Raw genomic sequence first — 16,977 nt, 5'->3', positions numbered from 1 at the left:
TTTAAGATAAATCCCTTCACGAGCTTGTTCACGAGCTAACGAGCCGAGTATCATCATGCTCAAGTTTGGCTTGTTTAGCTAAACGAGCTGTTCATTAAATTATCGATCGAGCTTTTATCGAGTCAAACGTCGAATAGCTCACGAGTAGCTTGGCTCGTTTACAGCCCTATCGGTCACTGCACCGCCGCTAACGGTGGTTGAATCACCAAGTTGTTGGATCATCTTTTATCAGCAACACAAACGATTAATCCAATTCCAATCAAATCGACATTATATAGAAATAGCGAAAATAACGAGGTTATGATCGTTACATTGTGAGAGGCGTCAAATTTGGCGACAGCGCCGACGCTTTGCCAAATATCACAAACTCGCGAAGCTTCGAGGCGGTTGGCTTGCTTCTGCGGCGTGATTTAGGGGCGACCTTTGCGCTGTCTTTTGTTGAAGCAAAGCACAGAGGACGACTGCAAGTTTGAGAGAGAGCAGCCGGTGGTGATGGGGAGCGTGCGCAGCGCTCTTCGTTTGAAATTCGAGCGGTGGAGGCAGGCCGGTGCTAAGGTTCAATCCTTCGTCCTCTTCAGAGGAGAATCGAGCAGGAGGCGGCTCTCCAGCCGGGTGCGACTGCACTGGAGCCATGGATTGCCTGCTTGCCGGCCTTTTAGTAGTGGTGGCGGCGATTTCGCCGTATTTGAGAGAAAGAGGCGACGACGGCGATCAGATTTTGGAGGAAGAGGGCTCCCTGTTTTTTTGTGCGTGACTTTTTGAGATAGATGAGAGATAGTTAAAAAATAAAAATAAAAAAGAGTTGACTAACGGCCGTTAACGGCGTTAGGTCAAAGGGGGGAATTTGCACCTTTTTCTGGGAGTTCAGGGGTTTAGTTGCACACACAGTGAGTAAGAGAGGTTATACGCTATAGGGGCTACTACTTCGGGGGCCAATCTGCACATTTTCCCTTTTTTTATAAAATGTCTTAAATTTTTGTTTTCTCTTAAAAACTTCAAACTTCCGGCATTTTTTACAAAATATTCCAAATTTTTCATTTTCTCCTAAAAATTTCTAAACTTTCAGTTTGGATTATAAAATATTTTGAACTTTTTTTACTCTCTAAAAGATCTCGAATGTCCGTCGTATTTAATAAAAGTGATGGTCTTAGATACAATCGAATATACTGTACAATTAGATTGCACCATCATTTAAATTTTGATCCGCACCCTAATCTGAACTTGCATCCTGACCTGAATTTTATAAATGAAACTATTTTGGGTGCGGGTCAACCCGATTGTACTCAAATTTATGTGTTAATAAAATATCTCGCTATACAAAATTTGGTGACCGAAAGATGACTTATTTCATCAGAAAAGTCTCAAATTATCAATTTAGTGGTATAAGATTCACAATTTGACTGCTGGTGTTTAACGAAACCAACACCTAAACTACGGAATGAAAGGCGTAAACTATACCTAGTAAAGGATGAACTAACAATCGGAGAATCGAGCACGAGAGCAAAATATAACTGTAGTATTCGAGAGTAAATGATAGCATGTGTGTAATACATGAGCTGAGGTCTATTTATAGATTACAATTGAGGGTAAAAAGGTAAAATCATTATCCACGCATACTCCTTGCGTGGTCGGAGGGTATAACAGGAATTTCATCTTCACGCGGGAAAATCCTCCGCGTCTTTGGCGATCCTTCTGAAAGAGACGATCTCTCTGGCACGGATGACTTCCCTGGCGTGGAGGACTTCTCTGACGTGGATAACTTCTCTGGCGTGGAGGACTTCTCTGTCGTGGATAACTTCTCTGGCGTGGAGGACTTCTCTGGCGATGGTGACTTCTCTGAGGGGGATGACTTCTCTGATGATGGTGACTTCTCTGATGGGGATGACTTCTCTGATAAGGGTGACCTCTCTGATGGAATTGACTTCTCTGGTGAGTGTATCTCTTCTGCCATATTCGTCCCGCCAGTGGGGTCGATTCCTCTGATTTGTATTCTTTCCCTACTCTGCACATATTACTCCTCATCAACCACTCCCCCCTCTAGTCTGGTTGAACAGGGTATTCTTCGTGTTCAACCATTGTAGTATTGTTAAAGCTGGTGCTATGATGTTTTCCCTGATCCCTGCAAGTCATGAAGATATAAACACTCTAATATTTTACGAAAATAAAGGTAAGTCCTGTAAGTTGCTCTCTGGTGTTTTTGTCACTCCCCCCTGGTCTGGCTAGTTCACTTTTGGAATAGTGCAACTAGTCAGAGGATTCGCCCGCATGGATGACGTCACCTGCATTAAATGCCTGCCCGATCTACAGTGCTTTTTCCCGTACCCCGAGGTTACTTTTTAGCCTTTGCGTCTTTTCGCCTTTCCGTAGGGATTTTTAGCCGTCGATTTATTTCCGTATGCCACGTGTCGTTCATCCCGCATGTTGGTAGTTGCCCGCGTATATTTTTACTTAGTCGATTCGAACTCCCATTTTTCACTATTCTTCTTCTCCAGTTTTCTCAAATTCCTCTATCTGCAAATTCCGGCGATTTTCTCCCTGTTCCGGCGTATTTCCCGCGATACCTCCGCTCCGGTTTTTACCGTCCATTTTTCTCTGCCCTAGGTAATTTGCGTATCCTTTTTCTTCCCCATTATTTGTGATCAGTGTAAGTAGTTTTGAAGTTTGTTGGTGCTCTGATTGAGCGTGTTAGAAAACCCTAGGATTGGTATTTCTGATAATGGCCTCTGCTTCCGCTCCTCAGCTCTCGCCTTCGCCTTCCCCTTCCCCCCAAGCTTCTTCATCTTCCTCCCCCCAACTCCAGGATCTCGAGAGCCTACCTTCCCCCTCTGCCTCTTATGATTCCCAAACTATCCCCAGTTCTTCTCAGCCCAAGAAAAGGGGTAAGAAGACACCCCAACCCCCCAAGTGTATTCCTGAATCACGCCTCAGTGTCGCGGAGATGGATAAAATGCGACGCAAGTGTCGTTGCCCCCTAGGTTTACAATTTATCGCCTTTTCCAAAGAGTCGACCCCTCCGGAAAAGCTCTATGACCATAAGACAGTGGCTATCTGGAAAGCCCAGATAGATGCTGGTTTAAGACTTCCTCCTCCTCCTTTCTTGGCCGAAGTTTGCAATTACTACCGTATTCCCTTTTACCAGCTTACTCCCTCTGCCATCCGGAGATTGTACGCTTTTCACATTCTTTGCCGCTTCCATGGTGTTGGAGATACTGCCAAGTTATTCTTTCAGACCCAGTCGCTTCGTATGCAGAACAGCCCTCTGTATAGTTTTGCTAGTCTTAAGAAGTATCCCACCACCTTTCTTTCCTCTCTAAACTCTCATGACAAAAATTTCTTGTTCCAATACTGTTATGTGCGTACTCTTTCGGGTTCTTGGCGTGATTATTTCGTTTCGGAGTTGCAATGGCATAACCCTCGTACCACCTATAAACCGGCCTCTCTCGATGCCCCTTCCACCTTTGATTTGGGGGTTATAGCCCATCTTAATATGATGAACAAAGTTCAGCCTTTAGACTGTAAATACCTGGCTGAGAACAATTCGGTTCTGGCTCACAATGGCTTGTTTCCCCTATATCCACAGAAATCAATAGGTAAAAAATATGAGTTAGAAAAATATGTTAACTTCTGTTACCCTGATGCTAATGGTATAGCATTTTGATTGTGCAGACATGTCTTGGAGAATCAAGTGCGGGGGCAAATTGCCTGATATTACTGCTCCTACTCCCAGTGGGGAGCATGGCTCGGGGGGTGCTGTTTCCAGGACGTCCCTATCAGAACAGCCGACTGGGGTCGAGCTGATCGCCATTCCCTCTGTAGTAGAGATCTCAGAAGGAAATGTGGAGGTCTCACGCCCATTTGATGCCGAGGAGATTGATGCGGGCGCTCTTGTTCGTAGGAGCAAACGTCCCAGTACTGGTGATGCATCTGGCATGTGTGAAGAAGATATCCAGATTGTAGATATTACTGATGAAATTCTTTCACCCGACTCGGCCCCCGGTGTCACCCTTGCAGAGCTTTCGAAGAAAATGAAAAGGGGCTCTCTGATCTCTGTAGGTGAGAAGGAAAAACAGGAGGGCCTGAGGAAAGCCGGCAAGTCCCAGGAGCCAGCAAAGAAGTCTGTTGGTGACTCGAAGGTCCTCTCCTCTGCAGTGGAGAAGGGCAAGGGGCCAGCAAAGAGGTCTGCTGGTGGTTTGAAGGTTCCCGCTTCTGCCGGGGGAAAGGGCAAGGGGAAAGCTGTGGTGCCCTCTACTAATGAACCCGAGGATGTTGTCCCTGGGCCGATTTCGAGTCTGTCGGGTCAAAGGCTAATTGATGCCTTGCTAGCTCGTGTCCACCTCGTGTCCACTCAAAAGACCAGGAGAAAGTGGAGAAATTGCCCCGGGGGGTTTTAGCTACTCAGTTGTGCCAGTTGGCTCTTCAGGTACCTTGTCTCTTATACCTTTATCATAGAAAGAAAAACGAAGTTACTAACCTTTTTGTTGTTCTGTCGGACCCCATTTTGTTTTCTTGCAGGTGGAGGCTCGGATGTGGGGAGTTGTTAAGTGTATCCACGACTATGACATGTCAGAGAAAGAGAGAGAGGAGGAGCAAGCGGACGTCGCCAAGCGCGATGATGATGTCGCTGGAGTGGTGGAACGTCTGAGTAAGGCTGAGGCAGAAATTGCTGAGTTGAAGGCTCAGCTGGCCCAATCGGAAGTGGAGAAGTCCTCCCTGGTTTCTGAATTGACCAGGACGACCAAGGAAGGTCATGAGAGCCTTGCCAGGTTCAAGGCGGGATATGAAAAAGCTTACAAGGAGACCAGGCGTGGTTGGAAGAAGACACTTATAGAGGCTCAAAATCGTGCCTATGTCTTGGGGGCACGAGATCAACGCCTGGAATATTTCTTGTCTCCGCAGGGTCAACACTTCCTAGGAGTGATGCTAGAGGGCACTCTGGAGGCTTTTAAAAAGACTCCTGAATACCTAGAGGATTTTGGGCCCCTTTTTGCTTACGTGATAGAGCGTACTGCTACCAAGGCACTAGAGATGGCGGGAGCCACCCCAGAGCAACTCGCTTCCTTGAATTTCCGAACCCTGATGGATAACCTTAAGGATGAGGAAATAAATGAACTGATGGGGATCCCTGTAAATTCTCCAGGGAAACCAGAGTGGTGGTATCCAGTGCTGGAGAAGGCCATTCCCTATTTTACTCTTGGGATTGGATTTGACTCATTGCCCTCTGCTCCCCTGTATATGCCTGCTTTCTCTGCTTCCCTGGTACGCTTTGTGAACCGGCTGCGGGATCCTACTGGCAAGGGCACCCGGTCATTTTCTCAGTTCAGCATGGAACCTCCCTTGCCCTCTGATTTAGCGCCTTCAGCTTTCTCCGATTCTGCCTCCTCCAGTATCCTCTGCCTCTGCTCCTGCTTCCTCTACTTCTCCTGAAGATGCCTCCATCCCTCCTACCTAATTTGATAATAATTTTTGTAACTCTTTATTTTGTACAGACTGAATACTTTACCTCCGATTTTTGGTGTACAGCTGTGCCTCCTTGGCACGTTTTTATGAAACTTCTTTTCCGCTTATGTCGCTTTTTTCCCTTTGTTCTTTGTGTTGTTTTTGTTGCTTTCACGTTCATGTTGAATCTGTGCTTGGCTTGGTTTAGCTTATCATGCTTGTTGTCGGTGTTTCTTTGATTTTCTCCTTCGAGATTTCTTTGATTTCCGCTGTGGGGGTTCTGTTGATTCCTTCGGACAAGAGCTTTGGTTGATTCTTCTGGAAAGGATTTCACCGCCTCCTCTGACGAGGATTTGATTGATTTCCCCTGGAAGGGATTTCACCGCCTCCTCTGGCGAGGATTTGGTTGATTCCTCTGGAAAGGATTTGGAAGGCTCCTCTGGCGAGGATTTTGGTTGACTCTTCTGACAAGAGTTTGGCGGACTCCTCTGACGAGGATTTCGCAGACTCCTCTGGCGAGGATTTTGATTGACTCTTCTGGCAAGAGTTTAGCGGACTCCTCTGACGAGGATTTCGCAGACTCCTCTGGCGAGGATTTTGATGACCCTTCTGGTAAAAGCTTCACCGCCTCCTCTGACGAGGATTTGATTAACTTGTACGATAGGGATTTCACCGCCTCCTCTTCCGAGGATTTGGTTAATTTCTTTGTCAATGATTTCGCACTTCCCATCCAAGCTGCTTCCCATCCGAGCTGCTTCCCATCCAGGCTTGAGCACTCTGCGCGGAGCATGGAGGACCCGGGGGGTGCAACCAACTTTCGCGGCTTACGATTAAATAGTAACCCTCTGCGTGGAGCATGGAAGGTCCGGGTGGCACGACCAACTTTCACGGCTTACGATTAAATAGTAACCCCCTGCACGGAGCATGGAAAACCCGGGGGGTGCGACCAACTTCCGTGGCTTACGGTTAAGTGCAACCTCTGCACGGAGCATGGAGGACCCAGGAGGGGTGCAACCAACTTTCGTGGCTTACGATTATGTGCAACCTCTGCGCGGAGCATGGAAGGCCCGGATGGCACGACCAACTTTCGCGGCTTACGATTGAAAGAACACCCTGCACGGAGCATGGAAAACCCGGGGGGTGCGACCAGCTTTCGTGACTTACGGTTAAGGACAACCTCTGCGCGGAGCATGGAGGACCCGGGGGGTGTAACCAACTTTCGCGGCTTACGATTATGTGCCACCTCTGCGCGGAGCATGGAAGGCCCGGATGGCACGACCAACTTTCGCGGCTTACGATTGAAAGAACACCCTGCACGGAGCATGGAAAACCCGGGGGGTGCGACCAGCTTTCGTGACTTACGGTTAAGGACAACCTCTGCGCGAAGCATGGAGGACTCGGGGGGTGTAACCAACTTTCGCGGCTTACGATTATGTGCCACCTCTGCGCGGAGCATGGAAGGCCCGGATGGCACGACCAACTTTCGCGGCTTACGATTGAAAGAACACCCTGCACGGAGCATGGAAAACCCGGGGGGTGCGACCAGCTTTCGTGACTTACGGTTAAGGACAACCTCTGCGCGGAGCATGGAGGACCCGGGGGGTGTAACCAACTTTCACGGCTTACGATTATGTGCCACCTCTGCGCGGAGCATGGAAGGCCCGGATGGTACGACCAACTTTTGCGGCTTACGATTGAAAGAACACCCTGCACGGAGCATGGAAAACTCGGGGGGTGCGACCAGCTTTCGTGACTTACGGTTAAGGACAACCTCTGCGCGGAGCATGGAGGACCCGGGGGGTGTAACCAACTTTCGCGGCTTACGATTATGTGCCACCTCTGCGCGGAGCATGGAAGGCCCGGATGGCACGACCAACTTTCGCGGCTTACGATTGAAAGAACACCCTGCACGGAGCATGGAAAACCCAGGGGGTGCGACCAGCTTTCGTGACTTACGGTTAAGGACAACCTCTGCGCGGAGCATGGAGGACCCGGGGGGTGTAACCAACTTTCGCGGCTTACGATTATGTGCCACCTCTGCGCGGAGCATGGAAGGCCCGGATGGCACGACCAACTTTCGCGGCTTACGATTAAATAGTATCCCTCCCTCTGCGCGGAGCATGGAAGGCCCGGATGGCGCAACCAACTTTCGCGGCTTACGAGCGCTTCCCTCCCTCCGCGCGGAGCATGGAAGGCCCGGATGGCGCAACCAACTTTCGCGGCTTACGAGCGCTTCCCTCTGTGCTGGTGGAGCGTGCTCCCTCTGCTCTCTTTTGAGAAGAATTTTTAGAATTTAAAAATTGGGACCTACGGGTATACACCCTACTCCCCCCTCTGGTGACATGTGCAATACTCTGTTATGAACATGTTGGCCCAATTATTTCTTGTTCCACCACCGGCCCATAAATTCGCGTGAGCCCGTTATCCCTTGGCCCTTTTCTCAGGCCCAATACCGTCTCTATATATACCCCTCCATCCCTCATGACCTAGCTCAGAATCTCTTATTTTCCTTCCGCCGCCCCAAACTGCTCTCCTCTCAAACCCTAGATCTCCCGTCTTTTTGGCTCAAAACGCCTTCTTGTCTTGGTTGTAATGCCCTCAGTCGGGGGAGCGAGTCCTTTTGAGAAAGTACGCCGGCGCCCGTTGGTGACTGAAAAAACAGGACTCCCCCCCGCCTGAGGGTTTTATCTCCAAGATTCTTAGAGAAAGCTCCCTCGTTGCCCTTTTCCGATTTCCTTTCAGACCCTAGATCTGCTGTTCCTTCTTTCCCATTTTCCGTATTTTTTCCCATCTTGGTTGTAAAGCACTCAAATAAGGGAAGTTCCCCTCAGAGCCCTCATATCCCTAGAAGTTCCGCTTTCCTCCCTGTGCTTCCAGTGCATGTTTCTAGCTTTGTGGTTGCAAAGAGGGGACTTCCCGTACTTGAGAGCATTATTGCCATGTTCCCGAGATCTGGATGTTGGTTGCTCTGTTCCTCCGTATTCTTTCTGTTTGGCATTTTTAACTTGTTGCTTTTCTTGGTGTTCTGCAGGTGTGGGATAGATCCGGAGTAGATTTGAGGTAGATCTGGCGTGAATATCCTCTGACGGAGGAAACAAGCTTGAAGTGTTGGCATCTGGAGGCGAAGTTGTCAGCTCCTGACGTCTTGCTTTCCCTTTGACCTGCTAAGAAGCAGTTTTTGTATTTGTTTCTCCCTTGTCCTGCTAAGAAGCAGTTTGTATTTTGAATTTGAAAATTGGAGATTACGGGTATACACCCTACTCCCCCCTCTGGTGACATGTGCAATGCTCTGCATGAACATGTTAAACAACATATGTAATGTAAAGAAGCAATAATTGAAATAAACGAACACAACACCAGGGAATTCCCTAGAACCACATATCTGTTTTATTGATATCATGGCCCCGGACCTCGTTAAAACCCCTGTGGGGAAAAAGAGTATCCGGTCTACAAGTGATTACTCCTGCTAGGAAGCAGTTATACATAAAACTTTTTGAGTGTGTTTATATTCCATGGCCTGGGGAGAGTTCTGCCGTCTGAATCCGACAATGTGTACGCTCCGCCACCCAAGACCTCTGTGACGATGAATGGTCCCTCCCAATTTGCTTCAAACTTGCCCACTGCCTTTAATGCGTCTGTTCTCTTTAATACTAGATCGCCCTTGACCAACTTTCTTGCTCTGACCTTTTTTTCGTACCCTGCTTTGATGACACTTTTATATTTAGCTGCTCTGATTTGCGCTTCTTCCCGCTGTGCTTCCGCAAGGTCGAGCTCAGTTCTTCGGAGATCGGCGTTACGCTCTGTATCATAGGTGATTATGCGGTATGATTCCAGTCTGGCCTCTGCTGATATCACTGCGTTGGATCCGTATACCAGCGTGAAAGGTGCCTCCCCTGTTGCCGTCTTTGGACTGGTGCGATAAGCCCAGAGGACGGTATCCAATTCTTCGACCCACTTCCCTCTGCTCTGATTCAGCCTCTTCTTAATCCCTTCACAAATTGTTCTGTTAGCCAGCTCCACCTGGCCATTGGCTTGTGGGTGGGCCACTGAGACGAAACGCTGAGTGATGTCCATTCGGTCATAAAAATCTGCTATCCTCTGCCCTGTGAACTGAGTCCCATTGTCGGATACAATGATTCTCGGTACCCCGAATCTGCAGCAGATGTTCCTCCAAATAAAGCGTTCCACTGTAACTTCATCAATCTTGCCCACAGCCTCGGCCTCAACCCATTTAGAAAAATAATCTACAGCCACGATAAGAAAGCACTTCCCTCCTGGTGCTGTAGGTAACTTCCCGACTATATCAATGCCCCATTTGTCAAACGGACATGCCGCGTACATAACACCCATAGGCTCCCCTGGTACATTGATTCGCCCTGCATGTCTCTGGCAAGCTTCGCACTTGCGGACGAACTCTCTGGCCTCCTTGTTGATGTGAGGCCAATAGAATCCAGCCCGGATAATTTTGCGCACCTGATCCCGAAATCCCGTATGCCCACCACAACAACCTGCATGAATTTCTTGCAAAGCAAAATTAGCTTCCTCTGGAGATAAACATTTGAGCAAAGGTTGAGTGAAAGATCGTTTGAAGAGTTGATCGTTAATTAGGTAGTAGTTCTCATAGCGAGCCCTCTGATTGGATTCTCTGCTCAGCCGCTCCCCTGTCTTCAGAAAATGTATAATCGGAGCCCGCCAATCATCCCTGATCTCTACCGAGAACACTTGCGAAGTCTCCATCTCTCTGGTATCACAGAGTAAAATAATCTCGTCGCTCCAAGTTTGCTCCACTGCGCTAGCCATTCGCGCCAATAAGTCCGCTTTTGTATTTTCCTCTCTGACAATTTGCTCGATCCTGAATTCCATGAACTTTTCTTTCATTTCATTGATTTTGGCATGGTATACCCTCATCCGCTGATCCTTGATGCTGTAAGTCCCTGAAAATTGTTGGGCGACCAACTGGGAATCTGTCCTTATGATGACACATTCGGCTTTGAGTTCTGATAAGATATGAGCCCCTCTGACCACGGCCTCATATTCCGCTTCATTATTGGACAACCGACAAGTGAATTTGATGGCGAACTGGTATGTCCCATAACCCGGCGAAGTGATATAAATCCTGATTCCACGTCCTTCTTTCGTTACGGATCCATCCACGCAGGCCACCCAAAACTCTGGTACAGGACGACGAGTTGTTTCCTGTATGAAGTCTGCCAACGCTTGCGCCTTGATCGCCGTTCTCGGCTCATAGTCCACATCATACTCCCCTAACTCCACAGCCCACTTAACCATTCTCCCCGACAAATCCGGGCGTCCCAAAACTTGTTTGAAGGGTAAAGCAGTGCGCACCACCACCCGATGTGACAAGAAATAAGGTCTCAGTTTTCTTGCCGTAATCATGACTACCAGAGCAGCCTTCTCAATCTCTGTATAATTCAATTCAGAACCTTGAATAATTCGGCTGACGAAATAGATGGGCTTCTGATGGCTTCCTTCTTCCCTGATAAGCACAGAGCTGATCGCATCCTCTCCCACCGCTATATATAGATACAACGTTTCTCCCGGGACCGGCTTGGTCAGAGTAGGAAGTTTCGCTAGGTACACTTTAAGATCCTCAAATGCCGCTCGGCATTCCTCTGTCCACAGAAACTTACTGCCCTTCCTCAATACTTTAAAAAACGGCATGCTCCGCTCTGCTGATCGCGAGATGAACCTGCTCAGAGCAGTGATGCGCCCATTCAGAGTCTGCACCTCCTTGATTCCTCTAGGCGGTGTCATTTCCATAATAGCTTTGACCTTTTCGGCGTTAACCTCGATTCCTGCAGGCGTGACTTTATATCCCAAGAACTTCCCTGTTGTGACCCCAAAGGTGCATTTTGCTGGATTCAACATAAGCCGATGGTCTCTGACCACCGTGAAGATCTCCTCCAGGTCAGAAACATGATCCTCTGCCCTCATACTCCGAACAAGCATATCATCCACGTATACTGAGATATTCTTAGCAAGTTGGTCTTTGAAAATTTTTTCCATCATTCGCTGATACGTGGCTCCCGCATTCTTCAGACCAAACGGCATACTCTTCCACCCATACACTCCACAACAGACGGCAAAGGCCGTTTTAGCGATGTCTCCCCTGTTCATCTTTACCTGATGATACCCTTGGTATGCATCCATCATGGATAATAAGGCACATCCTGAAGTAGAGTCCACCAATTGATCAATCCTCGGCAGAGGATAGTGGTCCTTCGGACAAGCGGCGTTTAAATCTCTGAAATCCACACACATCCTCCAAGTGTTTGTTTTCTTGGGTACCATCACCGCGTTTGAGATCCACTCTGGATATTGCACCTCCTCAATATGCCCGACTTTTAGTAACTCATAGACTTGCTCTCTGATTGCAGTGTCCTTTTCAGCCCCAAAATTCCTTGTCCGCTGTTGAGGCAATGCTCTGCTAATTCTCTATCAATTCCTTTTAGATCTGCGGTGCTGAATGCGAATACATCCGCATTTCGCCGAAGACAGCTAATGAGCTCTTCTCTGACTTGATCACTCATGGTAGACCCAACCTTTGTCTGGAAACCCTCTTTCCCTGGAAATAATTCGATCATGTTGCAAACATCGCTAGTGGACACCAGCGCGGTTTTCTCTGTGGAGTCTCTGTCTTTTAACAAATCCGCCAACTCTTGGCGCTCTTCTGCTGGGGCGTGCACCTCGCCCACTTTCCCCCTCTTCCGAGCGTCCGACCCCTCTGTCCGTCTTTCCCTTTTCTGTCCCGCTGACTGTGTGAGCATTTGTACGTGTCATGCTTTTGATGTTGTTTGATCGCCGCAAACTTCTCCCACTCTTTCACCCTCGATTGGAAACTTCATTTTTAGGTGAAACAAAGAGATAACCGCCCTGAACGCCGTTAAGGCGGGCCGGCCGAGTATGACATTGTACGAGGGTTTAGGCATATCCACCACTAAGAACCGTACCATCCTTGTTTTGTTGCCCGCAACTGTACTGCCAAGAATCAATGGCAGCTCTACATATCCTAGAGGCATGACCATTTCTCCCCGAACCCAAACAGAGGGGCGTTTGTCGGCTCAATATGAGCGTTGATTCCCATATTTTGAAGACATTCCTTATACAAGATGTTTACAGCGCTGCCCGAATCTACGAAAATACGGTGAATAATGCAGCCGGCAATGTCTGCCGTAATGACCAGCGCATCATCATGCGGGTACATCAATGTGCGTATATCTTCTGCTCCAAAAGTGATCGCAGGCTCTTCTGCTGCATTCGTAATTTCCATGACCCTTTTAGGATAGTACCCTGTTTTTACTGCTCTGACGACTTGTTTTTTGGCCCGATTTGATGTGGGCATCCCGTTCTCTCCGCAAATCATGTGAACTTCCCTCCTGTATGGGGGGGGAGGAGGAGCTTGCCTGTCTGCCCCCTCTCTGCGATTATCCCGATTGTCATCAAGCCTGCGATCTCTGTTGTTCCCCTGCTCTTGTCGCTGATCCCGGTTATTTCTTTGATCCCTCTGATCTCGCTGATCCCTCTGATCCCTCTGATCCCGCTGATCTCTCTGATCAGTCCTCCTCTGGCCCTCATTTCCTCTGTCAATGAAGTGGTCGAGATATCCTTGGCGCACCAGTAATTCCAATTGGTGCTTGAGGTGTCCGTAATATTTCGTGTAATGCCCGAAGGAATTGTGATATTCGCACAACTTATTGTTAGGCCCTTCCTGCGGCCCAGTCCGGTAGGTCCCCGGTGCCCGAAAGAACAGCTGATCCTTTATCAAATGAAAAATTTCTTCCTGTGGTTTATTCAAGGGTGTGTACTCGGTAAACCGCGTAACCTCATTCACTGTGCGCTGCTGGTGGGACGGCATTCCTCCCTGTGGTGGCAATACTCTCGGAGGCAACCCTCTGAATGGGGCCCTATCCTGGTGTCTATGTCTTTCAGGTGCTTCCTCGGTCTTCTTGATCTTATGCTTATCAGTTTCTGCCTTTCTTGCCATTTTGGCATCCTCCAACTGCAAATAACCTGGCAACCTTGCCATAATGTCATCAAAATCCCTTGCTAGACGAATTTGCAATTCGTCAAAGAAGATTCCTGGCCTGAGTCCTCTGACATAGGCGCAATTTTTTATTTGGGATTCTGCCTCTGGCACTTCTAGGGCAGCAAGGTTAAATCTCGCTGTATATTCCCGCAACGTTTCACCCTGATCTTGCTTGATGTCCATCAGCGAAAGAGTTGACTTCCCTACCCTCCGTGAACTCGCGAACTGACGTAAAAAACGAGTTTGTAGATTCTCAAAGGAATGAATAGAGTTCGGGGGAAGCATCCCAAACCACAACTGAGCCGGTCCAGTAAGCGTAGTTGAAAAGATGCGGCACTTGATGCCCTCCGTGTACATGTGCAGCGTAACCAACCCTTCAAACCGATTGAGGTGTACCTCCGGATCGGTAGTGCCATCGTAATCCAGTGAGATGGGCTTGTAGCTTCTAGGTAAGGTATCTGCCAAGATATCGTCCGAGAAAGGACTGCGGTTGTTGATCGGGTGGAACCTTGATGTCTTAGCTCTCTTGTCCCCCTTATGCCTCCCCTGCTCCCTTCTGTCCCTGGGTGCGTCACGAGCGTGGCGCTTGTGAATTCTATATTCAGGTCTACCAGAGGAGTACTCCAGCTCCCGTTCCTCTGACCTCTCTGTGTAGCGCGATTTTTCTGATCGATGGGACTTCTCTACCCGGTGCGATTTTCCTGACCTTTGTTCCCTATCCTCCCTTCGGGATTTCTCCCTCAGTGATTTCTCCAGATCCTGGAGTTGATGTTTCAGCTGGGACACTTGGTTTTTCAACCTTGCTTTTTCCTTCGGTCTCCCCTCTTCAAACACCAGGGAGACGGATTGACTACCAGACTCGTCAACCCGCTCTCTTCTGACCACACTGTTGAGTCTGACCCGGCTCCCCTCTGGTCTTCTTTCCACTTCCCTGTCAGCCGGGTCCCCTTGCTTTTCCAGAGGCATCGCAGCCTGTTTGTTGACTGCTAAAGTGTTTACCTCCTGGGCAGTTGGAGGTGGGGCCTCAGTGCCCTGCGGGTTTGCTGCTCCAACCAGGGGAGCTACAGTAGGCATGATAGACAGCATCGGAGTTCCCATTGCCTGGCGCATGTTAGCGTAACTGAGCAAGGCCATCATCTGCTCTGCTATCCCAAAGTTAATCGATCCCCCACCAGATGTGGGGGCCAAGCTCGGCACCTCTGATCCTGGCGTCACCAGAGCAGACCTCTGGAAGTTACCATTCAATCCCATCAGCGGAGTAACCGAAACAGTGGGGAATCCCGGTGGCGTAGCGAAGGTTGTGTTACCCTGCAAGTTGTTGAACAATGAGGTAGGCACCTCAGTGGTAAGCGCAGCGGAGTCGAACTCCTTTTCTAGGTTGCGGTGTGCATCAGAGGATCCCATGGTACCTACACATAAACAAAGTGAGAAACCATGCTAACGACGAAAGGATAAACCTCTTATTACCGATTGGAGTCCCGATATAAGAAATCCAATAAGAAATCCCGGCTACCGGTACAGAGACCGTTAAAAAATTCCCCACGCAGTAATTCTATACACTGGGAAATAAACCCAGGGCATAGATTAAGAAAACAGAGCCCGCATAACGGTGGTTTCCCCCGTGAACCCCCACCAAAGTCCGGCGGAGAAAACAGAGCACCCAGAGAACCAAAATAGGAAATCCAAAGACAAGCAAAAACAGGGCAACCACCAACAAACTTATTAGCGTAATACGTTAGAAATGATAGATAAACGAGAGCTATGTAAGGAAACGAACAAGATTAACACGGCAATCAACCCAAGATTAACATGATCCTGTCTTATAATAATCACAAAGCCTATAAACAACAGGATTATCACGACCATCCCCCAAATTATTAGCGCAAGGCAATATTCAACGCATAGGACAAAAATTAGTCTAAGCAAGCATGAAGGACATCCATAATTATTCTTTTAAACGTAAATTATCTACCCATCAGCAACACAAACCTCATGATAACAACACCAAAACACTAATCGACGTATTAATCGGTGCGAAACCCGTAAATCAACAGTAAAGAAGTTCATGAGACAAGAGACAAAGTGCGAAATAATCTTTCATCAGTTCAAAGCCCCTAATTAACAACAAACCCTCACATCCTCCCAAAAACAGAATAATACTCAACAGCCCACAAGCACAATTCAAAGATTATCGGAGAAAACATGAAGATCACCCACAATTATCCCGTTTATACATAAAACACCCGTATACTAACAGCATAAACCCAAGATACCGGCGATACGAGGTCAATCCACAGTTCATCGACGCAAAACACTAGATCCGTAAGAAAAAAGCACCCAACATAATCAAAACAGAGCCTCACACCACAATTTTCCCATATAAAACATTAGATCAGTGAAGAAAGCATCAATTCTACCAGGAAACCCTTCGTGCGTAAACAATTAACCCAAACAAACGGTGAATAAACGTAGAATTCCCCGATTCATGATTTGTACCCGTCGCCACCTTTCCCCATGCACCAAAAACATAAATCAACGCACATCACAGCAGATTATCAGTATATTAAACCAGAAGACGCAATTAACCGATTAAAAACAGCTGGGTGTCCGAATTATCGGCTCGATTGGTGCCAACGCCCGCAAATCCGATTGGAATTTCAGATCTGCGTACGCCGGCGACCGTGATCTCACGTCCTAGCCCAGTAACTTTCCCACAGACGGCGCCAGTTGGTGTTTAACGAAACCAACACCTAAACTACGAAATGAAAGGCGTAAACTATACCTAGTAACGTAGATCGGAAAGGATGAACTAACAATCGGAGAATCGAGCACGATAGCAAAATATAATTGTAGTATTCGAGAGTAAATGATAGCGTGTGTGTAATACATGAGCTGAGGTCTATTTATAGATTACAATTGAGGGTAAAAAGGTAAAATCATTATCCACGCATACTCCTTGCGTGGTCGGAGGGTATAACAGGAATTTCATCTTCACGCGGGAAAATCCTCCGCGTCTTTGGCGATCCTTCTGAAAGAGGCGATCTCTCTGGCACGGATGACTTCCCTGACGTGGAGGACTTCTCTGACGTGGATAACTTCTCTGGCGTGGAGGACTTCTCTGTCGTGGATAACTTCTCTGGCGTGGAGAACTTCTCTGGCGATGGTGACTTCTCTGAGGGGGATGACTTCTCTGATGATGGTGACTTCTCTGATGGGGATGACTTCTCTGATGATGGTGACTTCTCTGATGGGGATGACTTCTCTGATAAGGGTGACCTCTCTGATGGAATTGACTTCTCTGGTGAGTGTATCTCTTCTGCCATATTCGTCCCGCCAGTGGGGTCAATTCCTCTGATTTGTATTCTTTCCCTACTCTGCACATATTACTCCTCATCAACTGCAATTAATTTGAAAAGAGTCACCTAATTATGTATAGCGAGATATTTTATAGAATATGTTAAAAGTTTGGAGGGTTTTAGGAGAAAACAAAAATC

The sequence above is a fragment of the Salvia miltiorrhiza genome, chromosome 5 (assembly GCF_028751815.1).
Source record: "Salvia miltiorrhiza cultivar Shanhuang (shh) chromosome 5, IMPLAD_Smil_shh, whole genome shotgun sequence".
NCBI classification, from domain to species: Eukaryota; Viridiplantae; Streptophyta; class Magnoliopsida; order Lamiales; family Lamiaceae; genus Salvia; species Salvia miltiorrhiza.
Note: the sequence above shows the minus strand (reverse complement) of the source record.